Source organism: Mirounga leonina, unplaced genomic scaffold (assembly GCF_011800145.1).
Source record: "Mirounga leonina isolate KUSES-001 unplaced genomic scaffold, KU_Mleo_1.0 Mir_154, whole genome shotgun sequence".
Taxonomy (NCBI): domain Eukaryota; kingdom Metazoa; phylum Chordata; class Mammalia; order Carnivora; family Phocidae; genus Mirounga; species Mirounga leonina.
In genome coordinates, this window is record NW_023270389.1 from 64029543 (window position 1) to 64044648 (window position 15106).

Sequence of the window (15106 nt, forward strand, 5' to 3'; positions counted from 1 at the left end):
GTGGGGGGTGGGGTGGGAGGGATGGGGTGACTGGGTGATAGACACTGGGGAGGGTATGTGCTCTGGTAAGCGCTGTGAATTGTGCAAGACTGTTGAATCTCAGATCTGTACCTCTGAAACAAATAATGCAATATATGTTAAGAAAAAAAAAAAGAAGAAGGTAGCGGGAGGGGAAGAATGAAGCGGGGGAAATCGGAGGGGTAGACGAATCATGAGAGACGATGGACTCTGAAAAACAAACTGAGGGTTCTAGAGGGGAGGGGGGTGGGAGGATGGGTTAGCCTGGTGGTGGGTATTGAGGAGGGCACATTCTGCATGGAGCACTGGGTGTTATGCACAATGAATCATGGAACACTTCATCTAAAACTAATGATGTAATGTATGAGGATTAACATAAGAATAAAAAAAAAAAAAGAAAAGAAAACACTCAAGCAGGCTTGCTAAAAGACTGGAGACAAATGGTAATTGCAGATGAGTAAGAAGCCCAAAAAAGGAGACTTGAGTCTACTCAAGTTCTAAGCCACAGCCAGAAGCCTGATATCTGGAAGGTTTATGCTCAGCCTAGGAACAGAACAGACTTGCTCCAAATCCCAGCCCTTGTGGCGCAGTGTGAGTCCTGGCTCATTGGACACCCCACAGTAGCTGCTGGGTTGGTCCCCTCTTACAAGACCAACCTATCCACCCCCTCCCAGGTGGGTACTGAAGCATTAGCAAATGTTCATCCAGGGTCTTGACAGATATTGTAAGTAAAATGTGCTAAGTTATCCAGTGGCAAAACCAATCTTAAAAAAATACTTTTTCTGGTTTATTTCTATAGTTCAATTATCCAAAGGGCTTGAGACACTGGATAAAGATAATATTTCAAGAACTGTAAAATGAGGAATAAGCAAATGTAAGTGCTCTTTCCAGAAAAATCGTCAAAGGGGGAACTTCTAGATCAATTTATTCTTTTACCTTTATCTCTTTCCTTTGCTTCCCTGCCCGGGGCCAGTACCCACACTGCCTCATCAAAAGGGCACTGCCCCAGACGTAGGAGACCTGGATCACCTGTCCGGACTCCCCACAGTCACTCCTCCTCTCCATGAAATGAAGGCATCGACGATCCCAAGGCCTAATGCTTCTTCCAGCTATTCAAATTTAACTGATGCCTTCTGATCCACCTCTTGGCCTCTGTCATATTTGTTTATGGGTGTAAGTAAAAAGTATGTGCTCTCGTTTCCACCTTTTAGACTCTGAAGGTAGGAAGAGCCCACTCCGACCATCATTTCAGCAGGATTTGGGGAGAAAGTGCAGAGAAACGCACATGTTCGACCACCATATTTACCTGGAGCCCAATGGCTACTTTTCAGAGTGGGAGGAGTAGGTCAGTGGAACCACACTCGGTGGGGCACCATCCCCAATCCACAGAGCTGCACTCTCTATTCTCACCAATGACACCAAGTCCCCATTTTCAAGCCTCCAGGGAGGCAGGGTCACTGTAGGTGGCTGTCTCTGCCTAGGAAATCATGATCCCAAATAGTTATCATGAGATTCGCTGATTAATTTGCTTCCTCCCATATTTCAGCAGTGAGGTGTTCATGGAAGGGTGTGTGGCAGAGCTGCAGGATTCCAAAGTTTTATGAAGTTAAGCATATCATACCTTAGGGGCTTTGGGCAGGCACTGGAGACCAAAAGCATTAGCCTTCAAGGTCACTGTTGAGCCCAGCAAACAGATGAGGGGGAAAATGTGTTTTGCAAGTAAAATAAATAAAAGTTATTTTTGGATGGCAGCATATGCCCTCAATTTCTACACAGAGTAAGATAATGAAAGGGATTAGAATACTCCATCTCCCCACTCCTGACTTCTGGGCCATCCGTCCTGTGGTTGCTGCAGGGCCAGCTACGGTTTTAGGCAGAGCCCTCTGTCGCCACTCCCCCTGCAGAGTGAGCAGGTGTCCACCCACCTTGGGGCCCTAATGCTGTTGTGATCATGAGGAGGCCTGTTCTCAGGCTCAGGGCCCAGGAAGTGTGGGTGATATTCTGCTGCACTGTAACAAGTAGGGAATGAAGGGCAAGGGAAGCCCAAGTGTGGTCTCACTCAGAAAGGGATAAGACTTCCTCTGTGACAAATCCTAAAAGAGGCATCATCTCCGTTTGGGAGAGAACAAGAGGGGAGTGAGGGTCCAAGATGACCTCAACTTTGTCCAGGGATGGGGGAAGGAGGAAGGGTCTGGCCCTTGAGTCTACATGGTGCCACTCATGTGGGCTCTGCTGCCTTCTTACTCAGCCTGAGAGCCACCCTGGTGTACCTCCCCCCACACGTATGCCTCCCCCATGGCTCTACCTGCAGCCCTCGCACACTCTCAGTGTGAGCAATGTCACCAACAGCAGGTGGGAGGGAGTAGCACCACGTGAGTGGAGGTGAAGGGCAGTGATTTACCCCAAAGTCTGGACAAAGGTCAGCTCACCTCTCACGAGGGAGAGCCCAGGCTAGGGAGAGGGGCTATGCCAAGGACAACACAATACCCAACACAGTGACCACAGAAACCACATAGAAAGCACTAGAAACAAAAATGGGGGAGGAAGCAGAGAGTGTGAAGAGTTAGAGCAGGAAGACTTAAAAAGCTACCAAGAAGATTATATGAGAAGTGCAGGGACCCTGACCAGCAAATGATGGGAACTAAGGAGGCTATAATTCCTGGAGCTCCACATATAGACTATGTCCTCAGAACATTGGTAACAATGATGGCAACTATTGAGCATCCACCATCTCCCAACTGATGCTTACACCATCTAACTGAACACCATCAAAGCAGCTTTGCCAGACAGACCACTCTCTCATTTTACAAGAGTAAACAGAGATGAAGACAAGGAAATTTACGAATGTCAAATGGCGAGGAAACAACAAAACCCAGGATGATCAGACTTCAGAGCACAAGCTCTCCCCACTGTATGAGCTGCCGTGTTACCCACCACCCAGATTTTATCTCTTTGGCTAGTGTCACTGATGTGACAAGTACAGGCTTGAGGACTAGAACCCAACTCCTCATCTAACTCTGCACTCTCTATAATATCCTACAAATGGTACTGGGAAAATGGGACATCCATATGTAAAAAATGAACCCTGTACAAAAATTACCTGAAAATGGATCGAAGACCTAATGCAAAACCTAAAACTATAAAATGTCTAATAGACAAACATAGAAGAAAAATCTTTATTCTCTTAGATTAGGCAAAGACTTCTTAGATATGGCATCGAAAGACTGATCCATAAAAAAAAATACTAAAAAGTGGACTATGTCAAAATTTAAAACTTCTGCTCTTCAAAAGACTCTGTTAAGACACTGAAAACATAAACCACAGACAGAAAAAAATGATTTATGAAGCACACATCTGATTAAAAAAACAAAACTTGTATAAAGAATATGGAACTCTGAGGCACCTGGGTGACTCAGTGGGTTAAGCGTCTGACTCCTGATCTCAGCTCAGGTCATGATCTCAGGGTCGTGAGATCGAGCTCCATGTCGGCTCCACATTCAGCAGGGAATCTGCTTGAGATTCTCTCTCTGTCCCTCCCACTGCTCACTCACGTTCTCTCTCCAAAATAAATAAATCTTAGGGGTGCCTGGGTGGCTCAGTCATCAAGCATCTGCCTTTGGCTCACATCATGATCCCAGGGTCCTGGGATTGAGACCTTCATCAGGCTCCCTGCTAAGCGGGAAGCCTGCTTCTCCCTCTCCTACTCCCCCTGCTTGTGTTCCTTCTCTCACTGTGTCTCTCTCTGTCAAATAAATAAATAAAATCTTTAAAATAAATAAATCTTAAAAAAAAAAGAAGAAAGAACTCTAGACTTTAGAAAGATGGCACAGTAGGAGGATCCTAAACTCACCTGTCCACAGATACAACTAGATAACACCCACATCAGTGTAAATAACTGAGAAAATGACCCAAAGACTGGCAGGACAGACTCTCCACCATTAAATGTAGAGAAGAGGCCAGGAGAAGAGTAAGAAGGACAGAGACATGGTTGGGAGCAAAACAGACCCAGGAGACTTCACAAGACGGAGGGACCCGTGGTCACAGGGAGGGAAGAGGCACAGACTCCCACACAAGCCACCCCAGGCACAGGGGACCCGCAGAGGGAAGATGAATCCCCATAACATCTGGCTTTGAAACCCAGAGGGGCCTAACATCCAGAGTTCTCACGATGAGTGGGGCTTAACACCTGGAATTTAAAAATCAGTGGGCGTGACTCTGGGAGAGCTGCAAGGGCAACAGAAAACAGAGAGGACAAACAGCCTGGCTGAGATACAGCCCAGAAGCAGCAGTTTGGAAAATGCCTGGGGAATACAGGAAGGAGACTGGAGATTTATTTACTCATCTCAGAGCTTGTGCTGCAGGGGGTAGGGATCTCTGGGAGACTTCTCCAAGAACAAAAGAGCTCATGCCATTCCCTCCCCTGCCCCCCAGCTTAGATACATGGACACCTGCAGGAACCAGTGCGGCATCAACACTCCCCACCTAGCTTGCCAACAGCACAGCCTGCCCCTGTGTGCTTCTTCAGATACACTCCCCCCCAACCCAGGAGGGCTCAGCAGGAGGAGTGCTCCCAGGCTGCCGGAGGTCCCCTCAACAGCACATGCAACACACAGGAGACACCCCGGAAATGCCAGGTTCTGCAGAGAAAAGCTACAAAACAACCATAAAACAAGTAATGAAATGACAATAAGTACTTACCTATCAATAATTACTGTGGATGTAAATGGACTCAATGCTCCAATCAAAAGACATGGGGTGACAGAATGGATAAAAAAGCAAGACCCATCTATATGCTGCCTACAAGAGATTTATTTCAGACCTCAAGCCACATGCAGATTCAAAGTGAAGTAACATTTAGCACGCAACTGGAAGTGAAAAGAAAGCCAGGATAGCAATACTTCTATCAGACAAAACAGACTTTAAAACAAAGACTGTAACAAGAGACAAAGAAGGACATTATATAAACATAAAGGAAATAACCCAAGAAGAAGATATAACAATTGTAAATATTTATGTACCCAACATGGGAGCTCCCCAATACATAAAGCAGTTAATAACAAACATGAAGGAAATAATAGATAGTAATACAATAATGGGGGGGGGGCGGGCTGTAATACCCTATTTACATCAACAGATAAATCATCTAAACAGAAAATCAACAAGGAAACAGTGGCTTTGAATGACACATCAGACCACATGGATTTAACACATATATTCAGAACATTCTATCCTAAAACAGCAGAATACACATTCTTTTCAAGTGCACATGGAACATTCTCCAGAACAGATCATATGTTAGGCCACAAAACAAGTCTCAACAAATTCAAAAAGACTGAAGTCATTCCATGTATCTTCCCCAACCACAACGCTATGAAGTTAGAAATCAACCACAAGGAAAAATCTACAAAGAGAACAAATACATGGAGGTTAAATAACATGCTACTAAACAATGAATGGGTCAACCAAGAAATCAAGGAGAGAATAAAAAAATACATGGAGACAAATGAAAATGAAACCCAATGGTCCAAACTCTGGGATGCAGCAAAAGCTGTTGTAGGAGGGAAGTTTATAGCAATACAGGCCTACCTCAAGAAGCAAGAAAAAGCTCAAATAGACAACCTAACCTTATATCTAAAGAAGCCACTGAAAGAAAAAACCAAACCAAACCAAACCAAACCAGTAGAAGTAAGGAACTCATAAAGATTAGAGCAGAAATTAATGAAATAGAAACAAAAAAGGAATAAAACAGATGAAATGAGCTGGTTTTTTGAAAAGATAAACAAAATTGATAAACCTCTAGCCAGACTCATCAAAGAGAGAGAGAGGACTCAAATAAACAAAATCAGAAATGAGAGAAAAGAAATAAAAATGACTACACAGAAATACAAAGCACTATAAGAGAATATTATGAAAAATTATATGCCAACAAATTGGACAACCTAGAAGAAATGGATAAATTCCTAGAAACATATAACCTGTGAAAACTGAATGAGGAAAAATAGAAAATTTGAACAGGCCGATTACCAACAATGAAATTGAATCAGTAATTAAAACACTCCCAACAAATAAAGGTCCAGGACCACAGCCTCACCTGTGAATTCTACCAAATATTTAAAAATGAGTTAATACCTATTCTTCTCAAACTATTCCAAAAATTAGAAGAGGAAGGAAAGCTTCCGAATTCATTCTATGAGGCTAGCATTACCTGATACCAAAACCAGATAAGAGACATGACAAAAAAAAAAAAAAAGAACTACAGGCCAATATCTCTCATGAACATAGATGCAAAAATCCTTAATAGTATACTAACAAATTGAATCTAATAATACATTAAAAAATCACCATGATCAAATGGGATTCAATTCCTGGGATAAAAGTGTGTCTCACTATTCACAAATCAATCAGTGTGATACATCATATCCACAAGAAAAAGGATAAGAACCATATGATCATTTTGTTGCATGATCATCATGCAACAAAAGCATTTGACAAAGTACAACATCGATTCGTGATCAAAACCCTCAACAAAGTAGGTTTAGAGGGAACGTGCCTCACCATAATAAAAACCATATATGAAAAATGCACAGCTAACATCATACTCAAGGGCGAAAAACTGAGGAACAAGACAAGGATGTCCACTTTGCCACTTTTATGCAACATAATACTGGAAGTCCTAGCCACAGCAATCAGATAAGAAAAAGAAATAAAAGGCATCAAAATTGATGAAGAGGTAAAACTGTCACTATTTGCAGATGACATGATACTATATACAGAACACCCTAAAGACTCACCAAAAACTACTAATACTGATAAAAGAATCCAGTAAGGTTGGAAAATACAAAATCAACATACAGAAATCTGTTGCATTTCTATACACTAATAAAGAAAGAGAAATAAGAAAAGAATCTCATTTACAACTGCACCAAAAAGAATAAAATGCTTAGGAATAAACTTAGCCAGAGAGTAAAACACCTCTACTCTGAAAACTACAGAATACTGATGAAACAAATTGAAGATGACACACACAAATGAAAAAACTATTCCATGCTCATGGTTTGGAAGAACAAGAATATTGTTAAAATGTCTCTACTAAGCTTTGCGCAGTGGCAGTATCGTAGCCAATGAGGTTTATCCGAGGCGCGATTATTGCTAATTAAAATGTCTCTACTATCCAAAGCAATCTACCGATTTAATGCAATCCCTATCAAAATACCAACAGCATTTTTTTTTTTTGACATCGCTACACATCTACTGGAATGATTACAAACAAAAGAAAACCTGACAAAATCAAGTGCTGGCAAGCATGTGGAGTAATTGAAATTCTCACTCAATCCCTGTGGGAATTCAAAATGGTACAGCTACACTGGAGAACAGTTTGGCAGTTTCTTATAAAGTCAAACATATATTGACCATGCAGCCCAACCATCCTAATCCTAGGTATCTACATAGATGAAATGAAAATTTATATTTCCACAACAAACTGTACGTGAATGTTTACAGTGGCTGTATTGATAATCACCAACCACTGAAAGGAACCGAATGTCCTTCAACTGATGAATGGGTAAACTGTGGAATAGCCACATAATAGAATACGACTGGCAATAAAAAGGAACCAAATACTGAGATTAGAGAGTTACATGTCAAATAACACGGCTGAATATCGAATGCATATTGTTAAGTGAAGGAAACCAGAATGGAATGACTGTCTGGATTGATTCATACAACATTCTCAAAAAGGTAAAGCTACAGTGACAGAAAGCAGATCAGAGGTTGGCAAAGGCAGAAGTGGGGGAGGGGTAGACTAGAAAGTGGTACAAGGGAATTTGGTGGGGGGGTGGGACTGTTCTTTGAGTAGTGGTGGTGGTTGCAGACTATATGCATTTGTCAAAACTCACAGCACTGTACACTAAAAGGAGTGAATTTTACTGAATGAAAATGATACTTGAATTTCATTTTATTTCTTTAAAGATTTTATTTATTTATTTGAGAGAGAGAGATATCAAGAGAGAGTGTGAGCAGGCAGAGGGGCAGAGGTAGAGGGAGAAGCAGGCTCCCCACTGAGCAAGGAGCCCAATGTGGGACTCAATCCCAGGACCCTGGTATCATGACCTGAGCCGAAGGCAGACACCCAACAGACTGAGCCACCCAGGTGCCCAGATACTTGAATTTTTAAAAGATAGGAAGAGTATATTTACTATTCATAAACTTATAGAGACAGCATAGTGGAGAGGTGAGGATTATAGCCTCTGCAGCTAAAATCCCCAGTTACTTCATCTGCGCAATAGGAATAAGGGCAACCACCACCCTCCTCAAGCCATGGCAACTGAATGAGACGAGGTGTATAAATTACTCAGCAAAGTACCATTCCCTGAGAAAGGTCACTCCTTCTCCAGCACTTCTTGAACGCTGTGCGCCCTGTGTTGGGCTAGGTACGGTGACCGGGACACAGGAACACAGACTCCTCTGTCCCAGTAGCTGTCACCGCCTTCTGCCAATCTGTTCCCTGAGCCGGAGCTTCTTGCAGACCACAGCTAAAAGAAAAGCATTTTTGTTCAAGAATTGGAACGGCTGTGAGAGAGAATTCCTGTCACCACAAACTGTGGAGCCACCCTCTTCTTGTCCTGGGGTGGATTTCTGAATGCACCAGAGCACCCTGCAGCAGCCTGGGAGCCCAGCTGTCTGCTCTCTGGGGAGAAGGCAGGGCTGTGATGTGGCCAGCAGCATGTTCCAAGGAGACACAATAGCTACATTGTTTATTTCCCGGGCCAACTTTATAGACCGTTGTACCAAGCCGAGGAGCCTCTCCCATTTCATGGTAACATTGCAGATGGGATTGTGTGGTCATGAAGTCAATAAACTCCCTTCCTCCCTTGAACATTCAGGACAAGCCAGCACTGCGCTCACTCCAGGGAAACCCTTTCTTCTGTTGTTGGGAGAAGCAAGGCAGAGATAACACACACTCATATTGGGCTTGGACCCCTTAAAATCTGTCTCTGTCTGTCTGTCTCTCTCTCACACAAACATACACACAGACACACACCGTTCTTCAATCCCCTGCCAACTCTTCCTGAAGATAACGTAATACCGTTACGATGAAAACATTAGACACAGGGCACACACTCCGCGGAGGCTGTTAAAACCTGTAATATGAAACAGCTCAGAGCTGGTTGAGCTCATCGGCCCGCCACAAGGCATTTCTGCTTACAATTAATTTAGCAAAATGGAAGAAGGCAGCAGAAAAAAAAATCTTGGTTTACTAAATGACCTTTAAGTAATTGCTCGTATTTTAAATAGACTCAAGTTACCATCAACTTCTTCTTGGGCAGAGAACTCTCAGTTCCTTTGACTGCAGCTTTAATTCTAGCACTGCCTTGGTTACTTCTTCAGTGAAACACCAGTTCTTCCTTGGCTCACTCTGGCCTCTGCTGCCTGCTTACCAGAGTTTAACGGAATAGCCCCACTGAGGTACAGTATATGCAGGAACCAAGCACAGCACCCCTGGAAGGTGCTCCCCATGTAGGATGCTGGGCCACTTCCAGGCTCCATAATGCACACGTGTCGGGGAGGGCCTCAGAAGTGACCAAAGAGAGGAAATTCCACGATACACAAGAGGATCTTCAAACACAGGCTGAAATAATTACCAAGGACGATAACTAACGGCACTTCATTTCTATGAAGAGATTAAGAGGAAGCGAACTTAGCATTGTAGCATCAGGAATGAGAAGCGTATTAGGGCTTCCCCCCTGCTTCCCCCCCCACACACACCACACACAGCCATTTATTCAACTGTTTTCAGAATGACTCTGCTCAAGTCTCTCTCCACAGAAGGCCCTGTGATAAAGGATCTAGACCCCTTCTCCGGGATCTCAGACAGGCTGGTACAGGGTAAAAGGTGCACACATGCTTGGAAGCCCTCAGGAGAATTCAATCCTTTATCTTCACATCTTCCTTTGCCTCCAAAGCCTTGAATTCACACCTACATGCTTGAAAAGCAAATCGCAGATGTCCAATCAAGATGATATAAGGTCAGACTTTGAAGTGCTCCCCTTTACCCCAAACCCCACAGCAATGGTGAGTAAAAGATAAAAAGAGAAACCAAAAATAGCTTTACTAATTCAAAAACAAGAAAAGACGTCTCCCTGGACCAAAAATAGAACAGAAATGCAAAGCAAGACGCCAAGCTAAAGCTAGGGCCTCGGGTCTGGAAGCAGGCGGTAGCAAGCACACGTTCCATTCCTGCGGTTAGAAGGGGCTAGAAATGCTTCATGTAAGAAAGGTGAGTCAAGCCCAGGTAAGGCTCCTTTGTTTATAAAAAGAGGCTGTAGACACAGGACTGATGACCTGTTCCCTTAGGCTGAGTACATATAAGAAGCTCTGGGCCTGGAAAGGTCAGAAGGCACATTTCTAGGTACAGAGCACCAAGATGCCCATCACCTAAGTAACCGGGTCTGCAGAGCCTCAACAACACTGTGGCACATCGGTTCCAAATGCCATGACATCTGAGGGGTCTGTGAGAGGCAAGTGCAAGGCCAGCAGACAGAGGGGATGAGCACAGAAGGAGAGAAAGGAGCAAAACCAGAATACTTCCCACTCCAAATGAGCTTGCATTATAAAATTCCAAACCACTTAGTGAAATGCAATGCTAAGGAAGATAACCAACAAAAATCAAAGATCAGAACATGAGTTTACTCCAGTGGAAAAGCTATGGCTCTGACTGACAAGACTCTTAGGGTATGATGCAGATGCTCAAAAAGGTAAGTAACAGAGGAGGACTCAGGAGGAGAGAATATGAAGGTATGAAGCAGAGATAGGGAGAAATAAAACATAAACTGGGAGATATGGGAAAAAAACCAAACTTGAAATCCTAAGAATAAAAAAGAGTCCTTAAACCAACCCAGTAGCAAACAACATCCCTAGGATGTGATTTAAGGGAGCTTTAGCTTTAGAAACAGAGAATAAATGCCAAACCCAAAAAGGGTTATCTCGGGAGCAGGAGAGGGAAAGCGTACTAGTGTTTTGAACTGGCTTCTAGCACTTTGATTTTTCAGACTGTATGCATGTATCACTTTAATGAAAATTAAAATAAAGAATTGAAAAGACTGCAAGAAATACCATTAATGAAGGATCATCTGAAGTGTATGCAGTCCTTGCTTCCCTTGGTACAGTGTGAATTTTATTCTTAGAAGGGAGCAAACCATCAGAGAGATAGGAACCAAGAGTATATAAATTTTAACCTTTCGTGTTACTTCTTTTATTAAGTTACAATTTGAAATTATGTCTATCAGCCACATTGAAAAATATTATAAAAAACCAGCTATTTAAATAATTGTGGAGTCTGCTGAGGATGTTGCCCACTGCCTCTTTGGGACCCTCTGGAGCGGCTCTGGCCTCAGTACCGGGAAAAACTGGGCTTTGGCCGAGGACCAGGTGTGTGTCCAACCTCACAGCTACTGTGAATTCTGACTCAGTCCTTCAGCTTTGGCTGCTGGGAGAGTTAGAATAATTTGTGATTGGTTTCTGGTCACTTTATAGGATCATACGGAATGCCTTTGGGGCACTGACTTGCTTTTGTCTTATTTCCTGTCACTCTTATTTCACAAATCAACGTAAGATTTACAGCCATTAAAGCACAGAGCTACTCTGCCTACATTTACATACTTACATTGATATGCAGAGAGAAGTGTACGGATGTGTGCCTGGAAGCCCTTCCGAGGCTTCTGAGTGGTGGGAGGGTGTGATGAGACAGAACGCATTGGGGAAGGCAGAGAAAGGAAGGGAAAAAAGGTAGGTTGGACTTTGGGGTCATGGCCTCGAATGCCAAGCTAAGAGTCTGAAGTTTATCCTGAAGATTAAAGCCAATGGCAAATGTTTTCCAAAATTCTGAGCAAAGCAATGACATGGAAACAGTGGTGGTTCAGAAAACTTACTGTAGGACAGTGTGCAGGATGGATGATCGAGGGGACATGGAGGGCCAGGGGACCAATTAGGGGCTATTTCAATAATCCAGGAGTGAGGTGAGGCAACGGTGTTATTAGTAAACTGACTGTGTTTTAGAAGAAGGATCAAATGTAACAGGCTTTAGGAAAGAAAAAGTGACATGGCCAGGAAACACAGCTTTTTCTTGCCACAAAGCAGGCAACATCCAAGGAAGCATGCTGCGCACTGCCCACAAACTTAAGGGAACAATCAATTCCCATTGGTCTATTATTCTGTTTCTATGGCCTAGGATTCTGACCTGGGCAAACCACAGGAGAAGCCAAATCGTTCCAAAGCCTCCCTTAGAAGGTAAGTTCTATTCCTTCCAGAAATTAAGCTGCTGATGACTAGAAATGACACCTAACCCCACACATGTAAATCACAGCCGCTCTGATAGGCCTCCTGCCTTCCTGAAACAGGTCAGCGCATGAGTCCAGCACCATGCAGATTCGAGCACTGTAATAAATACTGCCTCACACGGAAACCTGTTGAGATGAATTTCTTATGGTCCAAGAAAAGCAGAAAAATAATCTTGAAAACTTTAAGCCTAGGAACTGAAGTAAATTTAATTTTGACTGAAGTAGTTTTGAATTCATAATCTTTGGGGAATGCGTTAAGCTGGATTCACCTGTCTTATTTTTTCAAAGCAAATCAGCAATACAGAGATTTCAAGAGGGATGTTTACATCACAAAACAGAACAAAATTTTCAGGTAAATAGAAACTTGAAAATATAACTGATGAGCTAATTGAAATCAGGTTTCTATTCTCATCTCAATACACACCCCACTCACTTCTCCTAGGAAAACATTTCAGAGAAACATGGGATAACAGAGCTGGAAGGGGCTTTAAGAGCATCCAATTTAATTCCGTTGTGTTATATACCGTGTTTGTCGTTCTCTGTCTGACTTATTTCAATTAGCATAATGCCCCCAAGGTCCATCCATGTTCTTGCAAATGGCCAGATTCCCTTGTTTTCAACAGCTGAATAATCTTCCAGTGTATATATACCACATTTTCTTGAACCATTCATCTATGGATGGACACTTAAAGTTGTTTCCATGTCTTGGTTATTGTAAATAATGCTGCAATGAACATGAGGATGCGGAGATCTTTTCAAGTTAGTGTTTTCATTTCCTCTAGATAAATACCCAGAAGCAAAATTGCTGGATCATATGGTTGTTCTATTTTTAAATTTTTGAGGAACCTCCAAACTGTTTTCCATAGTGGCCATCCGGGTTTGCATTCCCACCAATAACGTAACACACAAGCATTCCCTTTTCTCCACAACCTCACCAACACTTGTTATTTCTTGTCTTTTTGATTCTAGCCATTCTGACAGGTGTGAAGAGATATAGATGGCCAACAGGTACATGAAAAGAGGTTCAATGTAGTGACCACAGAGGAAATGCAGATCAAAACCACAATGAGATATGGGTCCCTTGTATGACAGATGATGAAATAAATCTGAGAGGTTGAATGATTTGCCCAAGGCCACTCAGTGTGTCAGGCACAGAATGGATTAGAATCAAGCAGAATTATTAAGTACTTTTTCCATGTTACCATTTGGTCCATCTCTAACACAACATTTATGATGGTTAATGTTATGTATCAACTTGACTGGGTCACAGGGTGTCCAGGTATTTGGTTAAACATTATTCTGGGTATGTGTGTGCTTTTGGATGAGATTCACATTTGAATCAGTAGACTGCCCTCCCCAGTGTGGGTGGGTCTCACCCAATCACTTGAAGGCCTGAGGAGAACAAAGACTGACCCTACCACAAGGAAGAGGGAACTCCTCCTGCCCAATTGCCTTTGAGCTGTTTTTTTTCCTCCTGCCTTTGGACTCAAATGAAAGGCTGGCTCTTCCTGGATCAGACTAGAATTTCACCAGGGGTCTCCCATTTACCAACTGCAGGTCTTGGGACTTCTCAGTCTCCACAATCACATGAGCCAACTCCTTATAATAAATATCCCCCCCACTACTCCTTTACACACACACACACACACACACACACACACCCTGTTGTGCTCTTTCTCTGGAGAACCCTAATACAATATTAAACTTTTAGCCCAAAAGAGGAAAGAAAATGGTCTCAATGAACACGGTGGACACTGTAGATCAGCCTCGCAAAAGCCACTCACAACCTTCCTCTCCCTTGTCTTCCTCTAGTTTAAAGGCTGAAAACCTAAAAATGTAGTTTCCTCACCTCTTTCACAGCTAACAGGGGTCATACGATACAGTTCTGAACAGTCAAGTGTAGGTGGAAATCCCTAGGAGCTTTGCCCTTTGTTCTTTGCCTTTTATTACCCCTTCTTCTTCATGTCTAGAGCTTGGACACGCTGGCTGAGGGTTGAGGGCATCAGTCATCCTGGGACCATTTTAGTTGGGTTATCTGTTATTTTAGGCGAAGCCTTTTCCTAATAGACAATTTCTAGCCTGATTTCAACTACACCAAAAAAACCCAAAAGTGAACATGACCCCAATTTTAATAAAATACAAGCATCTATCCGAGAAAGTTTTTGTGGGTCTACAATACAGATGAAGGGTAAGAGGCACTAAATCCAAGACCTCCCCTTCAAGGAGGCTGGTGGGAAGATAGCTTGCTTCTTGCCATTGCAGATGATGGTCTGGGGAGAAATCCCAGGGGATCCCCTATAATTCCAGCATGCGTGGCTGCCACAAAAGGCTAATGCTAAAGCAGACTGAATCTTGGGCAGGTATCACCGGTGGATCCAACTTTTCCCATTTAGCGCATTTATTTCTTTTTCATGAAAAACTAATCATGTTCACTGATTCCTGCCTCATTAGAATGAGCACGTGGTCCCTTCTCCTTCAGGGAAAACAGAAACCTTTCTCCATTGATTCTGGCACCAGAGACCACAGGTGGCTCTATGGTAGAGAGGAAGGAGCACTAGATTCAGTCAAAAGACCTAAGTTTGAGACTTGGTTCTGCCCCGTTTTCTTCACCCAGAGTCTCCCACAGGCACACCTCCAAACCTTTCTGAGTTGCATTTCCTAATTCACAATTATTGAGTTAAACGACATAGTAATTACAAAAGAATTCCCACAAATACAAAACACTCTGCAAAAGTAAGAGTTATTAATCAGAT

The 15106-nt window shown here is 42.9% G+C and overlaps 1 protein-coding gene and 1 pseudogene across 3 annotated transcripts in view; one reads left to right on the forward strand and one right to left on the reverse strand.

The window, feature by feature from the left end:
* SMYD3 (SET and MYND domain containing 3) overlaps positions 1-15106 on the reverse strand; it is a 708476-nt gene that overhangs the window by 130559 nt on the left and 562811 nt on the right. The gene's annotated exons all lie outside the window — the stretch shown is intronic.
* On the forward strand, positions 7111-7268 carry LOC118014637 (annotated as a pseudogene).